Consider the following 25,028-nt stretch of genomic DNA (forward strand, 5'->3'; position numbering starts at 1 on the left):
AGATCCTTTGGACAATTGATGAAGTTCTACATCAAAATATGGTATGGCAAATGTGATTTCTGTATATCAAATACAGCAAAAGTATAAGGGGATAAGTTTCCTATCCAGTATTTGTAACCTCATGATATCATATAGTATACTTAGCAGATCTGATCTGTTTATAGCTATTAGTTCAGTATTACTCCTCCAAAAAGTTTCCCTTATGGAGACTTTCCCCTATTTGTCCTATTTTCTCATTACCAGTGAAGCTGGGGTATATTTTAGAATCTTCATTCTTCCACCTTTTTGATGAGCTTGTACTTTAGAATGTCTTAAGATACATTTTCATATTCATTAACATAGCTACTGAATAACTAGTCCTGTACTTGGAAATAAAGAATGAATGATATGTGCTCCTCACTCTTGGATGCAGACTTTAGTAGGCAAGATAAGTATATAAATAGATTTTCAGTACAATTGAACAAGGCGTTATTAAAAGATGTATTATCAGGGGGCACCTGGGTGGCTCAGTTGGTTAAGCGTCCAACTCTTGATTTTGGCTCAGGTCATGATCTCAGGGTCATGAGGTTGGGCTCCGTGCTGGGCGTGGATCTTGCTTAAGATTCTCCCTCTCCCTCTGCCCCTTCCCACCACCCTCTCTTAAAAAAAAAAAGTGTTATCAGAAGTGCTGTGAAAGTTCCTAGACAAAGCTTTGTGTAGCTATCACCACAAATTACCCACAATTACTACATGCAGAGGCCTGTGTCCCTGCAACACGTAGGAAGGAAGACGTGCAGTTGATGAAGGCGTAGAGTAGAACCATGTCATGTACTAAGCCTGATAGATTTCGATTATACACCAATCAGCATATTTAGGCGATTATAGCAAGAAAATTCTATTAACAGCTAAACATTTTTATTGGGGTAATCGAATTGGGAACTGACTTTTGCTACTCAAAGAGCACATGATTCAGTGCAACATGTGTATAGTGATAAGCAGTAAATAGGAAGGCGTATGTATTCTGATGACAACGGTGTAACCTCAAGCCTTAGGTCTATAAAAGTGGGAATGTTTTCTGATTGATCTGGATTCTTGAGTTATTTTACTAATGCCTCCAATGCCATGTGAGACATGGAGGATGGCAGGATCTTCAAACAGTTGCTGACAATCAACTGGTAGTCATTAGCCAGTATATAGGACTGGCTAAATGCTTTAATAATTCTCTAATACACCATTGTTTGAAGCAGACTGTAACTGTAGATAACAAATGTCAGTTTGGCTTCTAGTTATTCATGGAGTTGTTATTTAAAAAATATCTTTATATAGGCTCTGACTCTAGGAGGCTAAGACACAAATGGCTGCTATTTTGCATTGGGGCTCTTGCACCTCATCAAGGGATAAACTACACATGTGTTCAGTGCAGAAGGATTGGTGGTTTTGCTTCGTCCTTTGCAGCTAGAGCTGCCTAAGAGGTAGAGGAGAGATGGTCCATCTATGTATGTGTGTTGGCAAGAGGAACTCTCGTACTGTCATGTTTGTTGGGCCCTAAGTTCCAATTTATTTTTATTTTTGCAAATTTTTGAAGACTTTGATAGAACACCATAATTCTGCTTATTAAAGAGATATTCCTTTTATTTTATGAATTGTTTTTCTTAAAAGGATGTTCACCAACCCCCTCCCTGCCCCCACGTTATACTGGTTTATATGCTATACACTAATTAATTTATGTCATGGGGTCACTGTATAACTTAAGAGTCCTTTTCTAATTTGGAGCACTTCATATCCATTTTGAGAGGAGTAGCAGTATTTCTCTGGGGGCCAGGGTGAAATTTTGCATAGATTCTTCTCTACGTTCCTTTTCCATTACTGTCTGGTTGCTTTCTGGTCCTTTCTTTCCTTCCATTTTATCATCTGTGAGTTTTATTAACACGATGTTTACTCCCTCTTTTAAATTATTAAGTAAGCTGTGAAATGGCACTTTTATCTTTAATAGTTGGTGCTGTAAAAGTGACAAATGCAATGAAAGCATCCTTCTCTAATTTGGTTCCTGTCGTGCGTCTCTTTAGTGTCTCTGTGACATGACTTGAAATGACAGTGCTCCTGTCTCTTTTGTAGCTGGTTCACACTGAAAGGATATAATCATCTGTTTGGTATCACAGCCACTTCCCCAGCTACAGACTGTGATGTCACAAACCAAAGACTATTCTCTCTCAGCAGGAAGAAGCTGGAGAGGAGATGAACCTCCATGATGAACCATCATCCTTCAAATTTGATCATTTTATAAAGGAAATTAACCATGATGAGGAACAAATATACTGGCTAGTTGAAAAAGCCTTTTGACTTAAGCTTGAAAAACTTTACCATTATACTGGAATGAGAGAAATTCTTTCAAAAATTCTAAGTCAAAATTTGAGAGTTATAATAATGCAGGTATCAGTACTTTTTTTAAGTGAGTTAAAAATATTATGTACTGCCAGTCCCTTTAAGTTAAGTGTTAACACTTAATAATGAATCTTAGGTATATTTCTAATTTTATATGCAAAATTATGTTGCTTGTTATGTCAGGCAAAGATGACATGCTAGTCTAAAAAAGGTCAACAAAGACACTACATGGATATACTTTATTTTGACCTGTATAACTACTTTTATTTTCTCATGGTTTAAGCCAAAAGTTTATAACTTTTAATGATTTGAAGTGAGCAAAATCTGTGGATATAGTAATAGACGTCATTGTAAGGATATGGTAGCTTAAATATTTGCTCCATTTCTGTGACAGAATCCAATATTACACAATTATGTTACTTTTATAATATAATACTTTTATATAATATGTGGGCATGAAATACATTCTAAATTACAGAAATAATTAAGCAATCACTGAATACTTCCCAAGAATGTTCAAAATCTCTTTCATTGTTAAATCTATCAACACAAGGGAAAAACTCCCCTAAATAAACCAAATCTTCAGGTATAAGCATAAAATTCCTTATCCATTTGTACTTATGAGCTGCTGACTTTGAAGCACTTTTCAGCATTTTAACACATCATTAACAAGTGATGTGTTAAAAAGTAGTTAATGTTTTTTCTTCACTTTTTTCACTAAAATGAAGAGGAAAATGTAGGTTATTCCAAATTGCTGTAGAATTTTTTTTTGAAAGTGTTATTTAAACCTCAGTTATTATTATTCAGAATGCACTATTATAGAGAAAAAAACCTTGATTTGGATAGGAAAGAAAAAGAAATGAGGACTGATGCTGACAAAGGCCTTGGTTGGAGGATAGTATCTGTTTGTCCATCATTGTCATCGGAAGTCATAGAAGCAGAGTCCTCAAACTGGCGTACATTCCAGTGAGTAAATAAAATCCAGACTTCATGAGTATAATTTTATGCCCCCTTCAGTTCTATTTATTGGAAGCAAATTGTTTGAGCATACTATTGTGAATTTCATGTTTTGCCCAAGTTAATTTAAAAAAGCCTCCTTAATTATTGAGTTGAAATAGTGATATTTTTCACTTATAAATATAGGCCTATTTTCAAAGCATGTCAGTTTATCAAATATAGGATATCATAATAAGAAGAGAAAAGATGAAAAGAATCCTTAAGGGTTCAGGTAAGTCCGGATGTAGGTAAAAAACAATACTTGTTTGTTAGGGCTGGTATACAAAGGAAGTATTTTGAAATTTTGAAATAAAGATTTTTCTCTGAAACAAATTGGTACATCATGCCATCACTGCTTGTATGTAAGTTGCTGCTTTCCTTTGGTAATGGAAAATGATAAGTAAATTTCTGTAATGAATTCAGATGCAAAAGATGATACTTAAGGTTCTTTATGAACTGTTTTGAAAAGAGTGAAGAGATCATGTAATTAACTGTTAGGCTTTGAAAAAAGGAAAGGATTTAGGGAAATGGAAGAGAAGAATTTCAAACTTGATTGTTTTTTTAGACAGGTACTGAATAATTACTTCTGATAACTTTCCTTGTATTATCAGATCATCTCTATTGTTAAGTGTGATTTGCTTTTATTGTTTCCTTTATCTCTTGTCTTCTAAGATATTAGCAATTTATTATTTATTTTAGGGCTTCTTTGTGAAAAGATTAAGCTTTGAACTTTTCCTATTGAATTTATATGCAAACTAATATAGTTGAATTTTGGCTAAAAATCTATGTAGGGAATTAAAGTTCTATCTTTTCTGTTTTTTTTTTTTTTTAATATGTAAGACAGTCTCTCTTGATGTCTCATTATGGAGTGATTTCTTGGGAATTTCTAAAAGGCACTTGTACCCTTTAAAAATTCTTTGGTCCCAGTAGTTCTTTACATTTTCTCTTTGGACCTTTGATCTGAGTTAAAGCTTTTGAGGTATTAAGATACCAGACATCTTTTTGTTCTGTTGTTAAATCAGAAAAATGTCCTTATTTAGTCTGTTACAACAATATGCCCAGTACTGTGACGGTAAATTAATCCCGTTCTACTGGGGTGCTATACCTTAGTTTGCCAGAGATTGCTCTTCTTTAGTGTGAATGAGAGTGACATCACCGCTTTTCTTGTTTTGTAATGATAAAAATCAGTTATTGAGCTTTATTCTCTGGCATTAATAGAAATATTAAAAATGCATTAATTCTTTGTTTTACCAGGGGCCCCGGGGAAACAAATCACATCTGAATGTTTGGTATACAAGATGTGTGAATGGTTCTTGTGCCTGGTTCAGGGCTCTCTTCACGCATTTTTTTTTTCCCCCAAGCTATTAAAGAAAACAAAATTGGGATTTTAAAAATGAAGACAAAGATGGGACATAGCCAGTGAAAAATGAATGAGACTCTGGGGCTGTTTTTATATAGTTATGAATGAGTAGTTTATGCAGCATAAGTAAAAACAAGTGTTTACCTCAGAAGGCATAAATCTGCATAAAGCTTAAGGGAGGATCACATGAAATTCAAATCTACTGGCTCATTCACAGCATCAGCAGGTTTAGTTTCAGTAGTCGGGATATAGAGAATGTTGTAAAATTAAATCTTACCTGGCAGTGGGGTGTTTGAAGCTCAGTAATCTAATTCTGGCTGGAAACAGTAAGCTCCGGTACCTGAAATGCCTTCTCTACTTTCCTTGCGGGTGTTCGTTCACCACTGTGTTGGATTTCTTGCAGCGTCTCTCTAGCTGTATTCCTGGTAATCCTGTAGCATTAGTTAAGACAGCACGCAATAGACAAATGATTCCATTTGGATAGGATTATAGAGCTAGAGGGTGAATTTTGCCTTTCTTTATCCAATAACAGCAGTTGATCTGACCACAGACAACTTGAGTGTGCAGAACTTATTAAAAATTCATTGAATGTTTCAGCAATGAAGAATCCGGGCCCTTTGCATAGATGGTTTTACCTTCCGGAAAAGTTCTGCTGTCCATATTTCAGAATGACACATGCCCCCAAATCAAGTTGCTTTAAAAAATTATTCCAACCCGAAGCCCAGATCTTCTCTTGCTTTCCTTGTGCCTGTCTTTACCAACTTTTCAGTCCTTTGGCTTCCTTTTTGTAGAGGACGAGGGGGTTTCTTCTGTCTTCCTTGTGCCTCTGCAGCACATAGTTCTGGTACACTGGGTTGTGAATAGTGAGGGAAAAATCCAAAGGAGGTGCGGCTTTATCATCTCTCCGGACAGGGAGCATACTTGGCATGAATGAAGAGCTGATATGAGCTATTCAAACCAGAAAGCAAACTGATGGGATGACGCTTTCATACATAATAAACCCATTAATTACTTCTCCTGATGGACAGCAGTATGCCCTGAAAGGGAAAAAGGAAGGAGCAGACGATCATATTCAGTCTGATAGGTGCTCTCTGTGAGGCTTGCGATTGTGAAGTGAATCCAGGAAAAGCTGCAGCTTTGGAATGTGATCAGGTAGAAGGGGCAAGAGTTGTTTTGACAGACAGGTGATGATTTTGGGGGAAGAGAAAAAGAGCTGAGCAAAGAGGAGGCTGGAATAAGGTTCCAAAATGCTCTTGAAAACGTTCATTTTTTTTTTTTCCTGTTCGTCCTTTTGGCTGGGAGAAAGCACACTGTATTTTACCTTTGCATTATTTGCAGAAATTCTGCTGAGATGGTTTCTCAAAGTTTTCTCTAAAGAAGGAAAATAATTTTTAAAAAGCCTTCAAGATAGAAAAATATATTGTGAGTTTTTAAAAATTTATAGCAGGGAAAAGGCTGCTTTTTGTGAAAGGCACACCTGTTTTTAAATGTCTTTTGGGCACATGCATTTTGTTGCTTTGGAAGAGAACATTATGAGTCATCATTTAGTATAAGATTTTAGCAGGGTCTTTATTTAAAAGTATTAGATGGAATTTTGGGTAACTGTATAAAAGATCTAAAAATGTCAATTTTATAATTTTTTTACTTCATTTTTTAAGTAATGCAAGATTTTTTTCCTTTTCCTATCTTTTCACAGAGCCCTTTTAGGGGTATTTCTGGACAATATATGCTTTTTAAAGGTTTTTAAAAATTATGAAAAGCTTCAAACTTATACAAAACTATGAAAAAGTAACGCATGAACTTCCATAAACCTGTTACCCAGATTCAATAATTACCAAGACGCTTGCCGCATTTGCTTCATTTAACTTTTTTTTCTTTTTCTTTTTCTTTTTTTAAAAGATTTTATTTATGTATTTGACAGAGAGACAGCGAGAGAGGGAACACAAGCAGGGGGAGTGGGAGAGGGAGAAGCAGGCTTCCCGCGGAGCAGGGAACCCGATGTGGGGCTCGATCCCAGGCCCCTGGGATTAGGACCTGAGCCGAAGGCAGACGCTTAACTGACCGAGCCACCCGGGCGCCCAGCTTTCTTTTTTTTTCTTAGCTGAGATATTTTAGAGCAAATCTCATCCACCCCTGCATATGTTAGCACGTATGGACACCTTCTCCCATGGCCACTGTGCCATTATCACACCTAACAATAATTATAATAAACAGTAGTTAATTTGGGTGTTGTTAATAATTCTTTGGGGTCCTATGGTATCCAGCCTGTTTCAGATTTCTCATGCCTCAGAAACTATCTCTTGACCTAGGTTTTTTTTGAGATAGAATCTAGACAAATAGATTCATATAGATCCATATATTACATTTAGTTATTAGGCATTAGAATTTCAAACACTAACTTAGATGATCACATATGGCGAAGTAAAATTTAGTTTAGAGTAGTCTATACACACTTATAATATGAATATCTATGTAAGAGAACATATCTCTAGAATATTTTCTTGAGCGTTTTCCCACTTAACATTATACATGATAATGATAACTGAAAAGGAATATAAGTTTATGCGGTTACGATTGGCTAGGTTCATTGCTCTGTGCAAGTTTTTCATGACTTGCCCTGGGGTATGTAGTTCAAAATTCTGTCCCCAAGCTATTGAGGCTACCTTTTGGGCTGGGCAAATTCAAATACATTCCAGGGTCCGTTCTACTTTATTTATTTATTTTTTAAAAGATTTTTTATTTACTTATTTGACAGAGAGAGACACAGCGAGAGAGGGAACACAAGTAGGGGGAGTGGGAGAGGGAGAAGCAGGGAGCCCGATGCGGGGCTTGATCCCAGGATGCTGGGATCGTGACCTGAGCCGAAGGCAGATGCTCGATGACTGAGCCACCCAGGCGCCCCTCGTTCTACTTTATTGCTGAAAAAGGCCATCTTGCTTATTTACCTTCTCAAACACAAGAGCATTGTTATAATAAATGCTCCAAGTTTCAAACCATTGATTACTAGGCCATGTTTCCACATGTGAATGTGACTTAGTGGTCTGTGAAGATCGAAAGAGAGAGAAGTAAAAATCAAATGGGTCCAATGACTGCAATATTATATAATTACATGTAATTATAGAAATTATTTTATAATTTTTCCATTAATATCAGGTTTTTCCTTTCCTCTGAATTTTTATCTTCCTATATGATTGGAACACTCAGCTCTTTCCCAAAAAAGCAGAGCATTTGGCTGTCTACTTGACTCTTCCAGGGATGTAGTAATATGAGGTCCTGAAATAACTGTGTGTTCCACTGTCCCCCACAGAAATTGATTCTCATTCAGAGTCTCGGTTTCTCTCTGATCCCACCCCTTTTTTTCTTTCTCCATCTTTTAAGTTGGCTAGATGATTATGAACGGGAAGGTGGAATATGGGGAGCCATTGAAAAGGTGTAGCTGGAAATTATACCTAGGTTCAAAGGCACTGCTGAGGACCATGCTCGCAGTTTTATGGAGGGCTTTAGAATACTGCTCTCCAAAGGTGTTTGTAGAAGGTACATCCCTGGCTCAGTCTCCTGCTGTATGTCATGTTATCACATGATTGTTTGGTAGCTTTGTGTAGCTCTTTCTTATGTTCTCAAATTATCCCTTTATTTTTATTTTTTAAAAGATTTTATTTATTAGAGAGAGAGAGCAAGCGCAATAAGCGGGGTGAGGGGCAGAGGGAGAAGCAGGCTCTCCATCGAGCGGGAGAGCCTGACGCAGGGCTCGATCCCAGGACCCCAGATCATGACCTGAGCCGAAGGCAGACGCTTAACTGACTGAGCCCCCTAGGCGCCCCTGAAACTATCCCTTTAAAAAAGCCTGTCCTTTCTTAAATCTTGCTGAACAAGGTTATTTGTGTTTTATTACCTACATAAGTGCTTTATTGAAAGTTTGGTGAAGAGTTCTTGACTATGACCATTGCATACAGATAAACTGAATGGAAAAAGGCTTCTTTTTTCCTTTCTAAGTTATCTCTGTAATTTTTCCCCTCCATCATTTGTAATGCAACATTAGCATTAGGTGGGCATTTTGCAAATGTGCAGTTTCTACTATAGAACATTGTATAGTTGGTGACAGAGTGGCTATAGAGGGAACTAGAGTGATAGTTCTAGTGATAGTAGAGTGATAGTGATTATATGTGTATTTGGGGTATAAGCCCTCACTTTATTTCAAATCATTATCTCCCAGCACTAACTATAAACTGAAATAATAGAAAGACATCGACTCAAGCAGTGACCCTGTAAAGTTCCAACCAAAAAGAATAGGTGCACTTCAGCCATTGTGCGAATCATTTTTCTCCAAAAGCATGGAGTCATCTCTGTGAATAATATTATTCAGAGATCTAATTGGTCAAGTAGCTGGTTAGGCAGATGGCTTATCCTTCCCCGCCCTCCCTTCCCATATGAGGGAAAGGAGTGAGTGTCTCAGGGAAATGAACTTTATATTCTCTCTGATGCATATAATAAAGCAGTTTTCTTTTGTTCAGGTGTCTCAACTCCCATCTCCCATTTTTGTACCTGTCTTTATTCTCCTATTTGATCTAAACTCCTGTTTCCATTATAAAGTTGAGCAGACAACTTAGAAGTTTCATAGACTTCATAGATTTTTCAAGTACTTAATGTATAATAAGATTAATGATAATTTCCCCCCTCAAAGTTCATCCTTGCACGAATGTTTTGTCCACACCCAGAAGTATGCTCACAGTTGTCTTTGAGGGTTTGCAAAATCGTAACAGCTTTTATAAAGAAAAATAGAAAATAGTTCCCTCTTTATGTTCTCCAGTTCTTAAGTGAGTAGGATTTGTGGTTAAAGACTTCTTCTGTAGTAACTACCTATCTTTAGGGCAGTTTAAATATTCATAATCTCAACTGAGTGTGATTATTTTCAGTTAATAATACAAGAAAAAAGTTTTACTTTAAGAGAGTATTGTAGAATCATGCAAACTCTTTCTAAAATATTTTCTTGTTGCCTTTGTTAGAGACATCGAATCCTTGTTGGTTTATATGGGTCATTCTAGATCATTTTAGCCCTTTAATTGTGATATCTAACAAATACTTCCTGATTCCTTGCTAGGTACATGACACTACTAGGTTCTTGGAATGTACAGCACATCTACTTTCACAGCTTTGATGCAGACCGTTACTTCTGTTTTACAAAGGAGGAAACAAATGTGAAGAACTTAAGTAACTTGAGCTGACTTAATTAGTAAAACATTGACCTGTGATACGAATCCAGGGAAGGTGGTTCCAGAGCCCAGAATCCAGAGCGATTGTTTACTGAGAAAAAAGATGATGGAGATTTTCCCTGTCAGTGTGAGACTCCCAGGAGAAGTTTGAAAGAGTGCTGGCTCTCTGGCATCACCAACATTCTACCAAAATGAGATCTGCAGTTTCAGAGATACCAGATGACCGGCGGATGACCCTAAGAGTTGACTGTCTTTAACAAAAAGATACTGCGTGTAGTATAGAATGAATGCTTTCTTCTTCTCTTCTGTGCTAAGAATTTATAAAGGGGTGGGTTTCTTTTTTTCTCTCCGAAGTGGTTCAATTTATTCTCTTATAGTCCCTCAAGTAACAATATGCTTTAGAGTACTAGTCATTTATATTTAGCTAAAAAAATTAAAAGCTTCATTTGATGCTGAGGGGATACGAACCAGATTTACTGGTACTCTGGGATAAAATTGATTATTAGGAAACCATTGCTTTCTTCAGATAGATAGACCGATTTCGTTTTTATCTTATTTGTACTTTTAAAAATGTCTCATTTTTAAACTTCTTTAGTTCATTGCTCCATCATAGCACTCACTCCCTCGTCTCACCCGCCTCAGGACTTAACCTGCGTCCTGGTGTTTGGCCCTTTTCCCTCCACCCTTCAGATTTTGACTTCTCCGGGTGAGCTGTAGACAACCACTAGAGGTCTCCAGACCTCACTTTAGAAAGCTCGGACTGTATAGGTACACCCCAGTAAGTGGAATAAATATGTCCCCGGCGAGATGAGTTACTGATAGTTCCCCTTAAATATTTATGAAGTGCTTCTTATGTTCTGGGTCCTAGACTATGCTATGCCCTCAGGGTAGATTAAAAAAAAATGGTAAGATCTATGCCCCTGAGAACCCTGCAGCCTAGTGGGGACACGGAAGTGTGGCCACATGGCCACATCCTGTACTTTTAGATCCCTCTTACCAGGGCCCTTCAGATTTCCAGGTCTGTCAGAGTGCTACTAATGCTCTTGAACTCTTCATCTCTACGGAGAGCACCCCCTCTTTCTGGAGGAACCCTGATGGCGTGTCTTCATCAGTCGGGCAAGGAGCCGTTCCATGGGCCGGCAGGACTAGTTGGGTGGGCTCTGATTTTTGTTTTTTGATGTCCTTCTCAGCAGCTCTAGGCATCTGATCTTTAGGGAACCAGGTCATACAGGAGTCAGCTTCTCCCAATCCCAGGGAACAAAACAAAGCTCCAGAACTTAGAGCCTTCCATATCCATTTTCCTTTATACCAGAGACATTTTTTTAGGAAGGGTTTGTGTCCCATTTGCATCCCTCGTATTTGAGGGAGTTGAAATAGAGAAGTGTCTCATGGTAACATGCTTCTAGATGTACTGTGCATGATCCGTGAAAAGCTCCTAGCACAGTGCCTGGGACTTTGAGGGCAAGTGCCCTGTGTGTGCTGTGGTTGGAAAGGGTCAGCAGTGGTCACTATTATTATTATGGAACTTAATTTAATTTTAGCACCGGAAGGGACTTCAGAAATAATGTAGTCCAACTACCCATTTTACACAATAAGTTTTAGTGCTATTTTTCTTTTTCACACAAAACAGTGTAACTGTTTGGGGTGGTTCTTTCTTTAATGCTCTCTGTTCCATATCCGGAAGACCCAAATTTTGATTCAGTCATTATCCGCTTCACGGTTACACTATTTCATAAGAATTTTTATGTGGGTAGTTTGAACTAAATAGCAATTGTGAGTTTTTAAAAGTTAAGGGTGAAATTGGAGAAGCATTAAACAAAATAAAAGCCTGGCAATTTGTTAGCCTTTTATCGGTAAGGAAAGTTCCAGAGGGAATTCTTTTTTTTTTTTTAAGATTTTATTTATGTATCTGACAGAGAGAGACACAGCGAGAGAAGGAACACAAGCAGGAGGAGTGGGAGAGGGAGAAGCAGGCTTCCCGCTGAGCAGGGAGCCCTATGTGGGGCTCGATCCCAGGACCCTGGGATCACGACCTGAGCCGAAGGCAGAAGCCCAACAACTGAGCCACCCAGGCACCCCTCCAGAGGGAATTCTGAACATGATAGATTAGTGACCTTCTGGATGGCAGATCTATTTTTTAAAAGTGTGGAATACTTGGGTACTTAGGTGAACAATTACTGAAGAAAAGGTAGCTTGGTTTTAGAAATGAATATATGGGTGACTAGAAACAAGTGGGAGTTATATTTTAGATTTAAAAATACATTTTGACAAAGTTTATACCTTAAATTCTAGTTTAAAAGCCTTAATAAATAGCTGAACATATAAATAATCTTGGGGACCTTTATGTGAGCAGGTTATTTGTTTTAGCCAGCAAGAGAACTGTAGGAATAGACATCAGTTCTTAGGATGGAGGAACTTTGGGCATACTCCAGGAGTTGAGGCAGTTTTCATTTAATGTTTTTGTAAATTATTTGAAAGACAGAGGTAAAAGAAGGGCCCCAGGATTGGGTAGTAATATATAAAAGCTTCTTGGGATAAATTCTAGGGTAGAGCTCTATGAGTAAGAAATGGTAGATGCATTCTAGTGTGGGCATGAATAAGTGCAAATAATCTCAATCGTAACTATGTGATGACATGCAGAAAGATAAGGGAAAAGTTAAAGGTTTTAAAAAACAGGGGCATGCCCTGATTTGCTATGTTTTTAGAAGCTCTCTCTTGAGTCCTGTATGGCATGGTAAGACACTAAGAAATTCGTAGAGCAGTAAGGAGATTGTTGTAATGGGCAAAATGTGATGGTTGTTATCTTAGCTCCAGCTGCTCTACCAAAATACCATAGACTGTGTGGCTTAAACAATAGGCCTTTGTTCCTCCTAGTCCCAGAGGCTGGGAAGTCTGAGATCAGGGTGCCAGCATGGCCAGGTTTTGGTGAGGGCTCTCTTCCTGGCTTGCAGACAGCGGCCTTCTTGCTGTGTCCTCGCATAGCAGAGAGAGGAGGCTCACGTTTCTTCCGGGGGCTCCACTGCTCTAACCTCAACCAAACCTAATTACCACTCCCCACCCCAGGCCTTAGCTCCTAATGTCATCACACTCTGGGGGTTAGAGAGTCAACATAAGAATTTTGGTGGCACACAAATATTCAGTCCCTAACCTTAGACTAAGGTAGTAACAGTAGAAAAGGAGAGAAGTGGACAGAATGAGAGGAATATTTTGGAGGTGTAAAAGATAGAACTTGCCGATGAATTGGGTGTCTGGGTATGATGGAGAGTGAAGGGTTGAAAATGACTCTCAAAAGTCTGGTTTGAGTAGGAGGTTGAGTGGTCTGGTTGAGTAAGTGGATGGAGATGCCATTTGCTGAAATTGGGGAAGCCAGATGAGGAACATCTTCGGGAAAGGGAAGATCAAGAGAGAGGATATTGAATAGGATGAGCTGCGGATCTGGTACTTTTTACCCTCTCAAAAACTTGAGGCATGTGAAAGAATATAGTCTTTATATGTGAAAATCAAAATACTCTTTTTTTTAATTAACATATAATGTATTGTTTCAGGGGACAGGCCTGTGATTCATCAGTCTTGCACAATTCACAGCGCTCACCATAGCACATTGCTCTTAAGTGTTATCTTTGTAAAGAGATCTTTTTCTGCATTTCACATGATGGTTTTTAACCTCACTTTGTTGTTTATTATTATAATTTTTTTGTCTGTGCTATTTACATGCAGCACATACTCATCATAAATTCTCGGGACGTGTGGGTGGCTCAGTTGGTTAAGCATCTGCCTTTGGGTTGGGTCATGATCTTGGGGTCCTGGGACGGAGCCCCATGTCAGGCTCCTTGCTCAGAAGGGAGCCTGCTTCTCCCTCTGCCTGCCACTCCCCTGCTTGTGCTCTCTCTCTCTGACAAATAAATCAATAAAATCTTAGAAAATAAATTCTCTCCTTGTAGGTATTCCAGGGAGGTAGGAAAGAAACTGATAAATTAACCTCCCTGTGTGTGGTGTGGTTGGAAAAAGCCACTCTAGGAATGAATATCATGTACTCCTCAACCTTTTCCCCAAACCTGCTTGAGAACCCTTTCCTTAGAACCTCCCATGAATGGGTTTTGACATGTTCAAATTCCTTTAAAGCTTTAAAAAATGTATTGGTTACACTGGCTCATAGGCAGGAGGGGCTCTTAAATGGTCCTGGCACCTCATTCTCTAGGTGAGAATCCTGAGCACCGGAGAGGCTGCAGATGTTGTGACTGGTTAACAAGAGGTGTGTTGAAGAGTAGGACCCCTGGATTCTGATTCCCAGCCTCTGGTTCTTTCCATGACACATGCCACTGAATTCTCAATTTCTATCCTAGGAGAAATTCTTCTGAATAATAAGAAAAACGAACTATGTTTTACAAGAAATACAGTTGATAAGGCAAAAAATAATTATATTGTTCCCGCAGAAAGATTTCATATTTATAATTTCATAGAGTTGACTCTTAGTCCTCAGTTGAACAGTTTAACACCTAAAATACCTGCATTGTTCTAGGCACTGGATGTATAAAGGTAACTAAGGATAAACTCTGTTCCCAAGCAGCTGACATGGAGTGAGGGAGACAAGCATATAAATGAACAGTGTTGCCCTTAGTGTGATAGGTATTAAAGCTGTTCTAGAAGAAGAGGTAAAATGGGGCTTCCACGTGGGAGGAAATAGCTAATTTCACTGGGAGAGATCAGGGTGGCTTTCTTAGAGGAGGTATGTTAAGCTGAGTTGGGGGTAGACTTTGGCTAGATGCTCTTTGACCTCCCCTCTCCCCCCTGAGCCAATTTTACGAAGCTCATTTTATTTTTTTTATTTATCCCAAAACATTAACAAGAGGCTTGTTGTGTGCTAAGTGAAGAATATAGTTTTAGATCATATGTAAAACATTAAAAATATTTCTAATGGGAGTGTTAAGAAAAATCTGCCACACACACACAGATTCTCTCTTCCTCTCTTTAACCCAAGTGTTCTAGTTGCCATAACAACCTGATTATGGTCGTGCATTTGCTACTACAGGGAGGTTGTGTCAGCAGTTCCATTATGAGCTGCTGTTTTCAGGATTTGAAAATTCAACGTCATGTTCGCTGTAGTGACATAGAAGATTCCATCTATTGATTGATTTTGTTTACCCTTATAATTGAATATCAAAAGTCACTCTCCTCTCTGGTCATGTTGAAAAAGTCCATGTATTTGTTCGGTGTCTGGGATTCTGTTTTTGTCTGTGAATATTTTATTGCTAAAGGAAACCTCTATATCTGACCAAGTTCTCTCATTTTATAATTAGGAAATTGGGGCTCTGAAGGGTTAAAGGACTTCCCTAAGGGCACCTAATTCAACAGGACTCTCCAGGGGCCTGAAGATAGGCTTGTACTGGACTTCCTGCTAAGGAATTTGAACCTCATCTGGTAGGTCATCAGGACCTAATAGAAGGCCGTAAGTGGGGAGTGATATGAAGAGATTACCTAAAAATGAAGAGACTTATGAATCGCGCATTAAAAAAAGAGAGGCACACGTAGATAGACATTCTCCGAAGTAGGAAAAATGTAAGCACAGAGAAGGAGCAATTATTGCTGCCTGGGTGTGATGACAGCGAACTTTTACAAAAGAGGTGGTATTGCAGCTGGATTTGAGTGGGTAGCTAGGATGACACCGGGCAGGGAAGGTGGGAGAGATGGCATCTGAGAGATCAGAAGCAGCTTGAACAAAGGCTTGGAGGCAAGAACACACTCGGCATGTTCACAGTATCCTGACTCTGCTGATGTTGGGGCAGTGTAAGGTCCAAGGGGCTTGAGATCAGGTTGGATGCATTGGGCTGAGACCAGGTTGCCAAGGTTTTTGGTGCCCTGCTAGGGAGCGTAGACTTTATGCTTGAGATAGATAAAAGCAGCAAGAAGACATCGAGCTGATAGAAATAGCTCTGGCAGTGTAGAGACTGAATCGGACAAGGAGGGGATTGACTGCATGGAGCAAAGGAGTGGAAGAGGGAGCTTTCCCATTCAAGCTCCTAGGTGGATTATTTTGCCATTTATCAAGGGGGAAAACAGGAGGAGGAGAGGCATTTGGGTTAAGGATAATATTTATTGGGACGCCTGGGTGGCTCAGTCGTTAAGCGTCTGCCTTCGGCTCAGGTCATGATCCCAGGGTCCTGGGTTCGAGCCCTGTATCGGGCTCCCTGCTCCGCGGGAGGCCTGCTTCTCCCTCTCCCACTCCCCCTGCTTGTGTTCCCTCTCTCGCTGTCTCTCTCTCTGTGTCAAATAAATAAGTAAAATCTTTTAAAAAAAGGATAATATTTATTAATCTTTTATTATTATTTTGGGGGGAGTTAAAGATAATATTGAAAGAATTATATCTGAATTTTTAAAAATTGAGCTATAATTTACTTATAAAATGCTCTGATCCTGAGCCAACATGTTGATGAGCCTTGACCATTGTATGCACCTGTGTTGTCACCACCCCAAACAAATAGAATAGTGGTGCTCAACCTGTGAGCATGCGTCAGGAACACCAGGCTGGCTTGCTGAGCGTAGGAAGCTGTGCCCACCCCCAGAGTTTCAGATTCTGTAGGTCTGGCACTGGAACTTGAGAATTTATGTTTGTAACAATGCCCAGGTGCTGCTGGTGGAGGGCCAGCACCTTGAAGATGGTGGCTATCAAACATCCCCATGGCTCCAGAAAGGCCTTTTGTCCTCTTTTCTCCCCACCTCAGGGAACCATGGCTTGATTTCTGTCACCATGATTAGTTTGCCTGTTCTTGAAAGGCCTACAAGTAGGATTATGCGGTGTGTCTTCTCTTATGTCTGACTTTTTCCCCATAATGTAATGATTTTGAGATTTAGCTATGTTGTTGCATGTATAGCCTATTCCTTTTTATTGCTGATGAGTTTTTTTATCATACGAATATAGCACAATTTGTTCTTCAGTTCTTCAGTCCACAGATACTAGTTTAGTTATAATTTGGGGTGATTATGAAAAAAACTTCTATGAACACTTACGTGCAAGTCTTTTTGTGGTCACTTGTTTTCATTTCTCTTGGGTAAATACCTAGGAATAGAAATGCTGGGTCATCGGGTAGATTTATGTGCAGTTTTCTAAGAAACTGCCAAATCATTTTCCATACTGGTTGTAATGTAACTAGTTGAATTGTGATTAAGTGTTCATCGACTCTTGTGAGGTTGCTAGATATTGACTAGACTGAAGGACTTTTGTTGAAGAAGAAAGGGCTAGGGTGAACAGGGAAGTTTGGCAAAACTGTTCGGACATACACGGAGTTAATCAACAGTGATGCAACTCTTCTCTAAACACTAAGAGAACTTCAATCTATGCTTGATCTTTAACAATGTGGGTTAGTATTCATTCAGAGAACATTCATTAAGCACTTATTGTTGGCTAGTCACATAAGTCCAGTACCGGCCCTGAGGAGCTTAAAGAGAAAGTAAATTTCGGTCCTTGCAGAAGGTGTAAAGTAAAGCCTTAAGTCTCAATCACTCTAACTCTAGTTTATCTGAATGTCATTATGCCAGAAATCCTAAGCACCAGGGGATCATGACATAAGGAAAGAACTCCGAAGCATTTCAAATCATTGGGAGAAAGATGGATTTGCTCGTTGTGATGTTAGCACACATGGAGTCACAATCTGGGGAAAAAAGTGGGATTCAAACCTCATACTGTGTAACAGAATAGAGTCTATGTGAGCCAAAATTTTAGTGTAAAATTAAAAAACCCATAAAAGCATTAGAACAAATCACGCCAGATTGTTTTCTAACGTCAGAAGGGGGACGATCTTTCTAAATATTTCACAAACCCCAGAAACTGTAAAAGACAAGATGGTTCAATTTGGTTACATAAAATTAAGAATTTTTACCTGGCAAACACGGTAACCAAAGACAAAAGACAAATGACCAAGCACACGGGGTGGGGCTGGTGGAGAGGACTGTAGCTCCTATTACAGAAAACTAATTGTCAGTATATATAATGAGTTTTAACAACCTTATTGAAAATGGGCCAAGGCTAGGAGCAGCCTGTTCACAGAGAACAAAATGCAAATGGCTCCTAAACTTGCGAGAAGATGCTCAACCCACTCATTATAAGGAAATGCAAATGAAACCGAAAGAAGTTATTTTCAGCTATCAGACGGACAGATCAGAAAGTTTGGTGAGATAACTGTGTTGGCAAAGGGGAGACTGCGTGGCGTTGAAGGGTGTTCGAGTCGAGGGAATGGCAGGAGCTGGAGAGGGAGCCTGAAAAGGTCGGCAAATTCGAAGAGGGCAGGGAAGAGTAGGGGCCAGCAAGCCTGGTGAGGACAACGAGGAGCGATGGCACCAAACCAGTGTCCGGGAACTAGACACATGGAAGCAGTAACTGGAAATGCGCTTTACTGTGGTGGCAAGCAGCCCACAGGTATCCGGACCCCAGAGTGCCACTTGATGATGACTGATCAGGGTCACCACAGAAGGTTGCATTGTGCCCAACATGAAAACAGCATTTTAAATTAAATGTAGCATATTCAATAAATGACAATTTAAAGATCGGTTATTCTAAAGTTATCTCAAATTTAATTTTAATTTTAATTTTTGTTTTAAAGATTTTATTTGAGGGAGAAAGAGAGGGAACATGTACAAGTAGGGGGGAAGGGCACGGAGAGCAGGAGAAGCAGACCCCCCGGCTGAGCAGGGAGCCTGACAGGGGGCTCGATCCTAGGATCCCAAGCTTATCGGAGCAGAAGGCAGAAGCTTAACCGACTGAGCCAGCCAGTGCCCTTCAAATTTAATTTTTAGAGAATACTTTGTATTTGAAGATGCTGAATAAATGAAGTACATCTCTTACTATTTTAGTTGCTTATTGCCATTCTTAGATTCTCTTACGGTGAGTTCCGTTACATCCTTAAATGTTTAGGACAGTAGCAGCTGGTGACCCCTGTTTCTTTGATTGCCAAGCAATACCTAGCATAGTTACTGATTGGGAGACAGATGAACCACTAGTGCTTGATTTTGAAAAAGCAAGTAATATGTGTAATTGAATAGAATGGTGCTTTTATTTTTAATTTCCATTCTCTTCCCTCCCCTCATATTTCTTATCCTTCTTTTATCATTCCTAGTTCATTGCTCATTTGACTCTCAGAAAACTGGAATTCATGATGCTCTTTAAAATGATGTTGCTATCACTTTTCATGACTACTTTAGCATCCGAGGCAGAAGGTTAGCTCAGATAACTATTTGAGATACCTTTTGGTCTGGGGTGTTATCATTCTCTGCAGCACTCTGCGGTTTTAAGCATTGTACATTGTGGATTATGCCTTCAGATTTGATAAGTATTAGGAGCAAAGAGGGCACCAAATATTTAATGAGGTTCTTGTCTGCTTACATTCCTAACAAAGAATGTAATTATATGCTCAAACCAAAAAGTTACCTTCATTTACATTTTCCTTCTCACAATTTGATTGCTATCTAGAATTAAAAAAAAAAAACAAAACAAACTAATCCTATGCCAAAGTATATTTCAATAGTCCCTCTCAGTCACTAAGGAAGGCAAACTAACAAAGCAAAAAGATTAACAGAGTACTTCTAATGCTGATCAGCATAGATCCTATAGGATTTTCTGATAGGCGAGACTGAAGGTGCTGTTTAAAAAAAAAAAAAATTACTGTAGGGGGCACCTGGGTGGCTCAGTCGGTTGCGCATGGTTGAGGGTCTGCCTTTGGCTCGGTCATGGTCTTGGGGTCCTGGGGTGGAGTCCTGCATCAGGCTCCCTGCTCAGCGGCGAGTCTGCTTCCCCCTCTGCCTCTGCCCCTCCCCCTGCTCATGCTGACTCTCTCTCTCTGTCTCTCAAATAAATAAAAGCTTTTCAAAAAATACTGTGATAAATAAGTATCTTCTGTGGTATCTGAAAATTAACAATATCGTTTTATATTGGATTCTTGGACAAGTAGTCACTGTCCAATCGAAAACCCAATGACTGAGAAATGTTGGCACTGATAATTCAGGTGTCCTTCATCTCCAGAGTTGAGTGTGTGAGACTAAATTAAGTAGATGGAGAAGTCTTGTTTACTAATAACTGGGAATCAGTGTGTGTCCTTGAAGTGTTTTGTTTTGCTTTGTTTCCTTTTTTGAGCTCCATGTGGATAAGGGTCATGTCAAACTTGGTGTTCGTGTGTGTGTGTGTGTGTGTGTGTGTGCACGCGCACACGTGTGTCTACCTTTCTTCCTAAAGTGCCGTGTTAGGCACTCAGATGTAGTTATTGGTTGATTGACAGATTTTTGTCTGTGCTGTTTTCCCCAGTGGGACAGTGTCATTTCTACATCTAGTTCAACCATTTGAGAAAATTAGGTAAGGTTGAATTGTTCTACAAAAACCTAATGCATGTTTAAGCTGGATTGTTCCATTTATGCTGTTCTGGAGCCTTTTTTTTTAAAGAGTTAATACTATTTCATCATTTATGCAATTTCCTATCTCTTCAGAGATTCATTGTAATTTTTTGCCATTGAATGCGTTGAGTCTGACTCAGAATGCTGAAATTGCGGTGAATGAGACTTAATTTCTAATTTCTCTCCAATCAGCAAGTACTGCAGGGCTGCCAGTTACAGGTAAGCATCTGTAGAGAGGGGACGTAGGATACATTTAGGAGTCCTCTAATAGGTCAGGAAATAGGTTGCAAGGTATATTGTGTCATCTTGGTACTTTGCCTCTTTCCAGCTCCCTGTACTCCCAGAAACCTAGAGTGAACTTTTCTTTTTTTTAAGATTTTATTTACTTACTTATTAATTTGAGAGAGAGAGAGAGCACAAGCCAGCAATCCAGCGCAAGCATGGGTGAGGGGAGGGGCAGAAGAGGGAGGGAGACAACCCCAAGCCGACTGCTCCCTGAGCACAGAGCCCGATGCTGGGCTCCATCTCAGGACCCTGAGATCATGACCTGAGCCAAAACCGAGTGAAGGCTTAACCGATTGAGCCACCCAGGCACCTGAACTTTTTCTTGTTTTGATGTGGAAAACAACTGACTTATTTTTCTCAATGAAGATATTAATCTTTCTGTCCCCCTTGTTCATGAGCTGCTGTTATCTCTGTAGCCACCTTGATACAGACTCTTAATTCAAAAGCTGGGTGAGATAGAGAGAGTTTGGTTCTAACATACATCTTTTGTTACAGACACATAAACCCTGGGTGATCTGCAGATCTTGCAGTTGAAATTGAACGGGTTTTTGAGCTCCAGAGCTGTGCTTACTTGAATGAAGAATAGTGAATTGTGTGTGGCAGGTATTTAGGAAATTACCATTTGGCACTGGTTTTATCCAGTTTTATAGATTGAGAGTGATTTCTCTGAAGGACAGAGGCATCCTTCTCAGTGAAGATGCATTTCTTTTTTAAGATGCATCTTTTTTTTTTTAACTCTGAAGTCTAACTCTCAGACTGTCCTCCTGTGCTATCATGATCTTTCCTAAATAGTTTCTTCTCATAATCTTATATTCATTGAATTTGTGATACTTTACTAACAGACATGGTCCTAGAACTTAGGAAATAACCCTCAAATTCATTTTTTTCTACCTTACTTGCTTGCTTGGTTTTTTCTGGGGTGACCCTAACTGGGTAGGTGTGTAGGTAGGTAACTTTTCCCTCTTATCTGGGAGTAGCCAAATAATAAAATTTTCCTTAATTCCGTTATGGAGGCTAGAGATGCTTGTCATATAGCATGAAGTGGATTTAGCTTTTGAGGTCACCCTGGCTCCTTTAGCTAAAGGAGCACCTTGTAATTTTTTTTTTTTTTATAGCTTTTGAGACTGGATGAACTGGATGCTGTAAGGGTAACTATAACAAACTATAAAAACTATAATTTTTATTATTTGGTTAAACATGTAAACTAAATTTCATTTGTAGGAAATATACACAGAATTATCTTAATATTGCATGTGTATGTATTTGTAATACAGATAATTTATAATAACTTTTGGTTATAACTTTTGGTTACTGATTTATTGTTCATTCTAGAAACATCTGTTGGACAACACTGTGTGTTTGGGGCACTGTGCTAAGAGCAAGGGGAGGTTGGTGGGGGCACAAAGAGGAACAAGACTTGGTTCCTGCCTTTGAGGAGCTTTCGGGCTAGTGGAGTGGATGGATATACACTTATGTGACCAACACCTGATAGAGGTACCTAGAAAGTGGAGGAGAATAAAAGAAGTAGTGAGTATTCTGCTCCAGGAAACCTGCCCAGAGAGGTACTCCTAGGAGTCAGTATTTAAGTGATGTGCAGAGGGGTTGTTGGGGGCAGGGAAGGGTGGAGACTAGAAAAGAGTTTGTTGTGGAAAGGAAGAAGGCAAAGGTTTAAAGTAGGAAGTGATCAATGAGTAGGGAAGAAAACTGTGAAGTGCCAGTAGTTTTGGCATTTTAAGAGCCACTGTAGTGAGGGTGGTTCTAGTGGAGCGAAGAGTGCAGAATCCAGAGTGGGGGGGGGTGTTTGAGGAGTGAGCAAGAAGAAAATGGAGGGAGTGTAGGGCAGCTTGTTTTAAGAAGTTTGTTGGAGAGGGGCACCACTGACAGTGGCTCTGTCAGCTGAGCATCTCACTCTTGGTTTCGGCTCAGGTGGTGATTTATTCGGGGTTGTGGGATCGAGCCCTGTGTTGGGCTCTGTGCTCAGCACACCCTCTCCTTTCTGCTCTTCTCCCTGCTCTCTCTCTCTCTCTTTCTCTCAAATAAATAAAATCTTTTAAAAAAAAGTTTGCTGGAGAAGAGGCAGAGTTTGAGGGAGGAGCAAATCCATGGAAAGGGTGTGCATGGATTGCAGGATATTTAAACCTTCTTAAAGTAGAGGAGAGTTGAGCTTGGTGGGTTGAGAAGGAATTTTAAAAGATGAGGTTGAAATGAAAGAAAAAAGGGATAATAGTCTATAGGTCTGAGTCTGAGAGAAAGTAGGAGAGGATATAGAATATAAATAATGCTATAGGTCATTTTGTTTTGTTTGTATCTCCACTCTTTGTTCTTCTGGAACCCTAGAGAACAATGTTATGCTCACTGCAAACTGGAGACACAATAGACATAAAATCAGTAGTGTAATTCTCAACAAGTGTCCACTGTTACATTCAGTATGAGCAGGCGAGTTCAGGAAGAGTGGGTGAGATACTGCCTAGGAGTTATGGAATTATTGAGATTATATAGCGAAAACATGCTGAAGAAGATGGATGCAGAGTTTCTATTTGAGAATTTGTGTTTATTCAGGTAGATGATTGGGAAGGAAGTTTGTTTCCTAGATCTGTGGAGCCATTTGGGCAAAATGGCTTCTGCCTTCAAGGGGACAGGTATGCTAGGCTGGAAGAGGGCGGGCTCGTGAATAGTGAGATGAGAGACCCTTTGAGGAGGAAAGAGGAACTATTGAAGGGATTTTGAAGGCTTGCTTAGTCTTTATTTACTTTTTGGTTCAGAGAATAACAGCTGCAAAGTATTAGATTGACATGGTCAAAGTATTAATTGTTAAATTGTTTATGGAATGCTATGAAGCAAGCGGAACCCGGGAGGCTAAATGGTATTCGTCTCCCTCCAGCCTGGAGGCCTTCAGGAAGGTTTGGGGCTGAAGACAGGAATGCCACACGGGACTTCTTCAGGTCTGGCGTTGGCCAAAGTCTCTTGCCTCCTCTGTCCCAAGTTCACTCTGCTTTTAATGATAGCAGACTACTTACAGTTTTTGGAACATACCATGCTCTCTACCCTTCCACCAGTTGTTTTATCTGATTATTCCCCTAATCAACTTTTCCCTTTTCCTTAAAAACTCACTAATCCTCATTTCCTTTCTGAAACTTTCCCGGATGCCCCAGTGTGGTCAGTCCTTTCTTTGTGCTGTCTCTCTACCTTGGGCGCATGTTCTCACAGTGGTTGCTATGGCTGGTTTGGGTGTTTGTCCCCTTACAACTTTTGAGCTCCTTGAGGGCAGAAGCAGAGCCTTTCATCTTTGAGGTCCAGCCCCTCGCAGGAGACTTGGCATATAGTAGAACATCAAAAATATTTGTTGAAATGAACTGAGTTGAATTGTCATATTTAAACAGTCTTCAAAAACTGTACTTTGTTGATTCTATCAGTTTGCACAACAACTAAGACAGCTGATAGATGCAATTAAGAGACATTATTTGATACTCTCATAAGCATACTGGATATGTTCAGAAATAGCATGTGGTCTCTTATGTTAATATCTAATTGTGTGTATACTTGAGTATGTTGACACATAAAGTTGCAAAAATTTTTTTGTCGTTCTTGAAAATGAAAAACCTTTTAAAATGGGTGGAATTGTTCATGGATTTTCTAGCTAGTAGAAGCTCATTATTGCAATATTTGCCATCCATCACAGACCTAACATAGCTATCATTTTTGTTCCAAATCATTATTTCCAAGGGAGTCTAAGTGATTATACTTAATGGTTAAATTACTTAATTTCACAGTCCCTAAATGCATCTACCCATCCAGATATTTCTGTTTTACTTGTCTTTTTCTCTTAACCTTTCATGATGGTTTTTTTTTTACTTTTCCTGCCCCTTAGTTGGGGCGTACCTCTCAGTTTTCAAGAAATTAAAGCACTTGGAGCACGCCAGCTGTTAGGCTTTCCTCTGCCTCACACTGGGAGCATTTATTGTTTGCTTTTTGCCTGTGCCAGTCTCCGGCTGATGCATATGAATCTGACTGCCAGTATATTTGGTCTGTGGTTTCTTGGTGTTAGTTGGAAAAAGAGACTGGAGGGGTTGGGAGTCTGGATCTTGAGTTTGTCACCTTTTACTTAATCTTCCTGTTTTCAGTGGAGCCCCTGCACTTCATTTCCCAGCCATGTGTAGCATCCCTGAGTCCAGAGTTTTTCCAATTCCATGGTTCTAACCTCATCTGCGCATTAGGACCACCTTTGGAGATTTCAAAACTGCTCACAACTAGCCACACCCCATACCAATGAAAATTCAGATCAGAAACTCAGGGAAGGCTCCTAGAAGTCTTTGTTGTTGTTGTTGTTCTTTTTAAGTTCTCCAGGTAATCACAATGTGTGGTCAGTAGGTAGGGGAATTGTTGCTTTGATGGTTCCTTCTGTTAATCTGGCTCCTCCTTACATATTGGACCTCCACCCCCAC

General features: G+C 39.5%; 2 protein-coding genes and 1 pseudogene across 2 annotated transcripts in view; 2 read left to right on the forward strand and 1 right to left on the reverse strand.

The window, feature by feature from the left end:
- CHRM5 (cholinergic receptor muscarinic 5) overlaps window positions 1-5,211 on the reverse strand; it is a 72,524-nt gene extending 67,313 nt beyond the window's left edge. The window contains exon 1 of the mRNA XM_025883538.2: window positions 4,995-5,211. The gene's annotated coding sequence lies outside the window, so the exon portion shown is untranslated. The remainder of the gene's footprint in view (window positions 1-4,994) is intronic.
- The window catches only part of AVEN (apoptosis and caspase activation inhibitor), a 173,896-nt gene that overhangs the window by 51,840 nt on the left and 97,028 nt on the right, over window positions 1-25,028 (forward strand). The gene's annotated exons all lie outside the window — the stretch shown is intronic.
- Window positions 1,767-25,028, forward strand: part of LOC112833066 (AP-2 complex subunit alpha-1 pseudogene) — a 28,256-nt pseudogene continuing 4,994 nt past the window's right edge.

The sequence above is a fragment of the Callorhinus ursinus genome, unplaced genomic scaffold, assembly GCF_003265705.2.
Source record: "Callorhinus ursinus isolate GAN/ISIS: 27379988/994484 unplaced genomic scaffold, GSC_fseal_2.0 scaffold25, whole genome shotgun sequence".
Classification (NCBI taxonomy): Eukaryota; Metazoa; Chordata; class Mammalia; order Carnivora; family Otariidae; genus Callorhinus; species Callorhinus ursinus.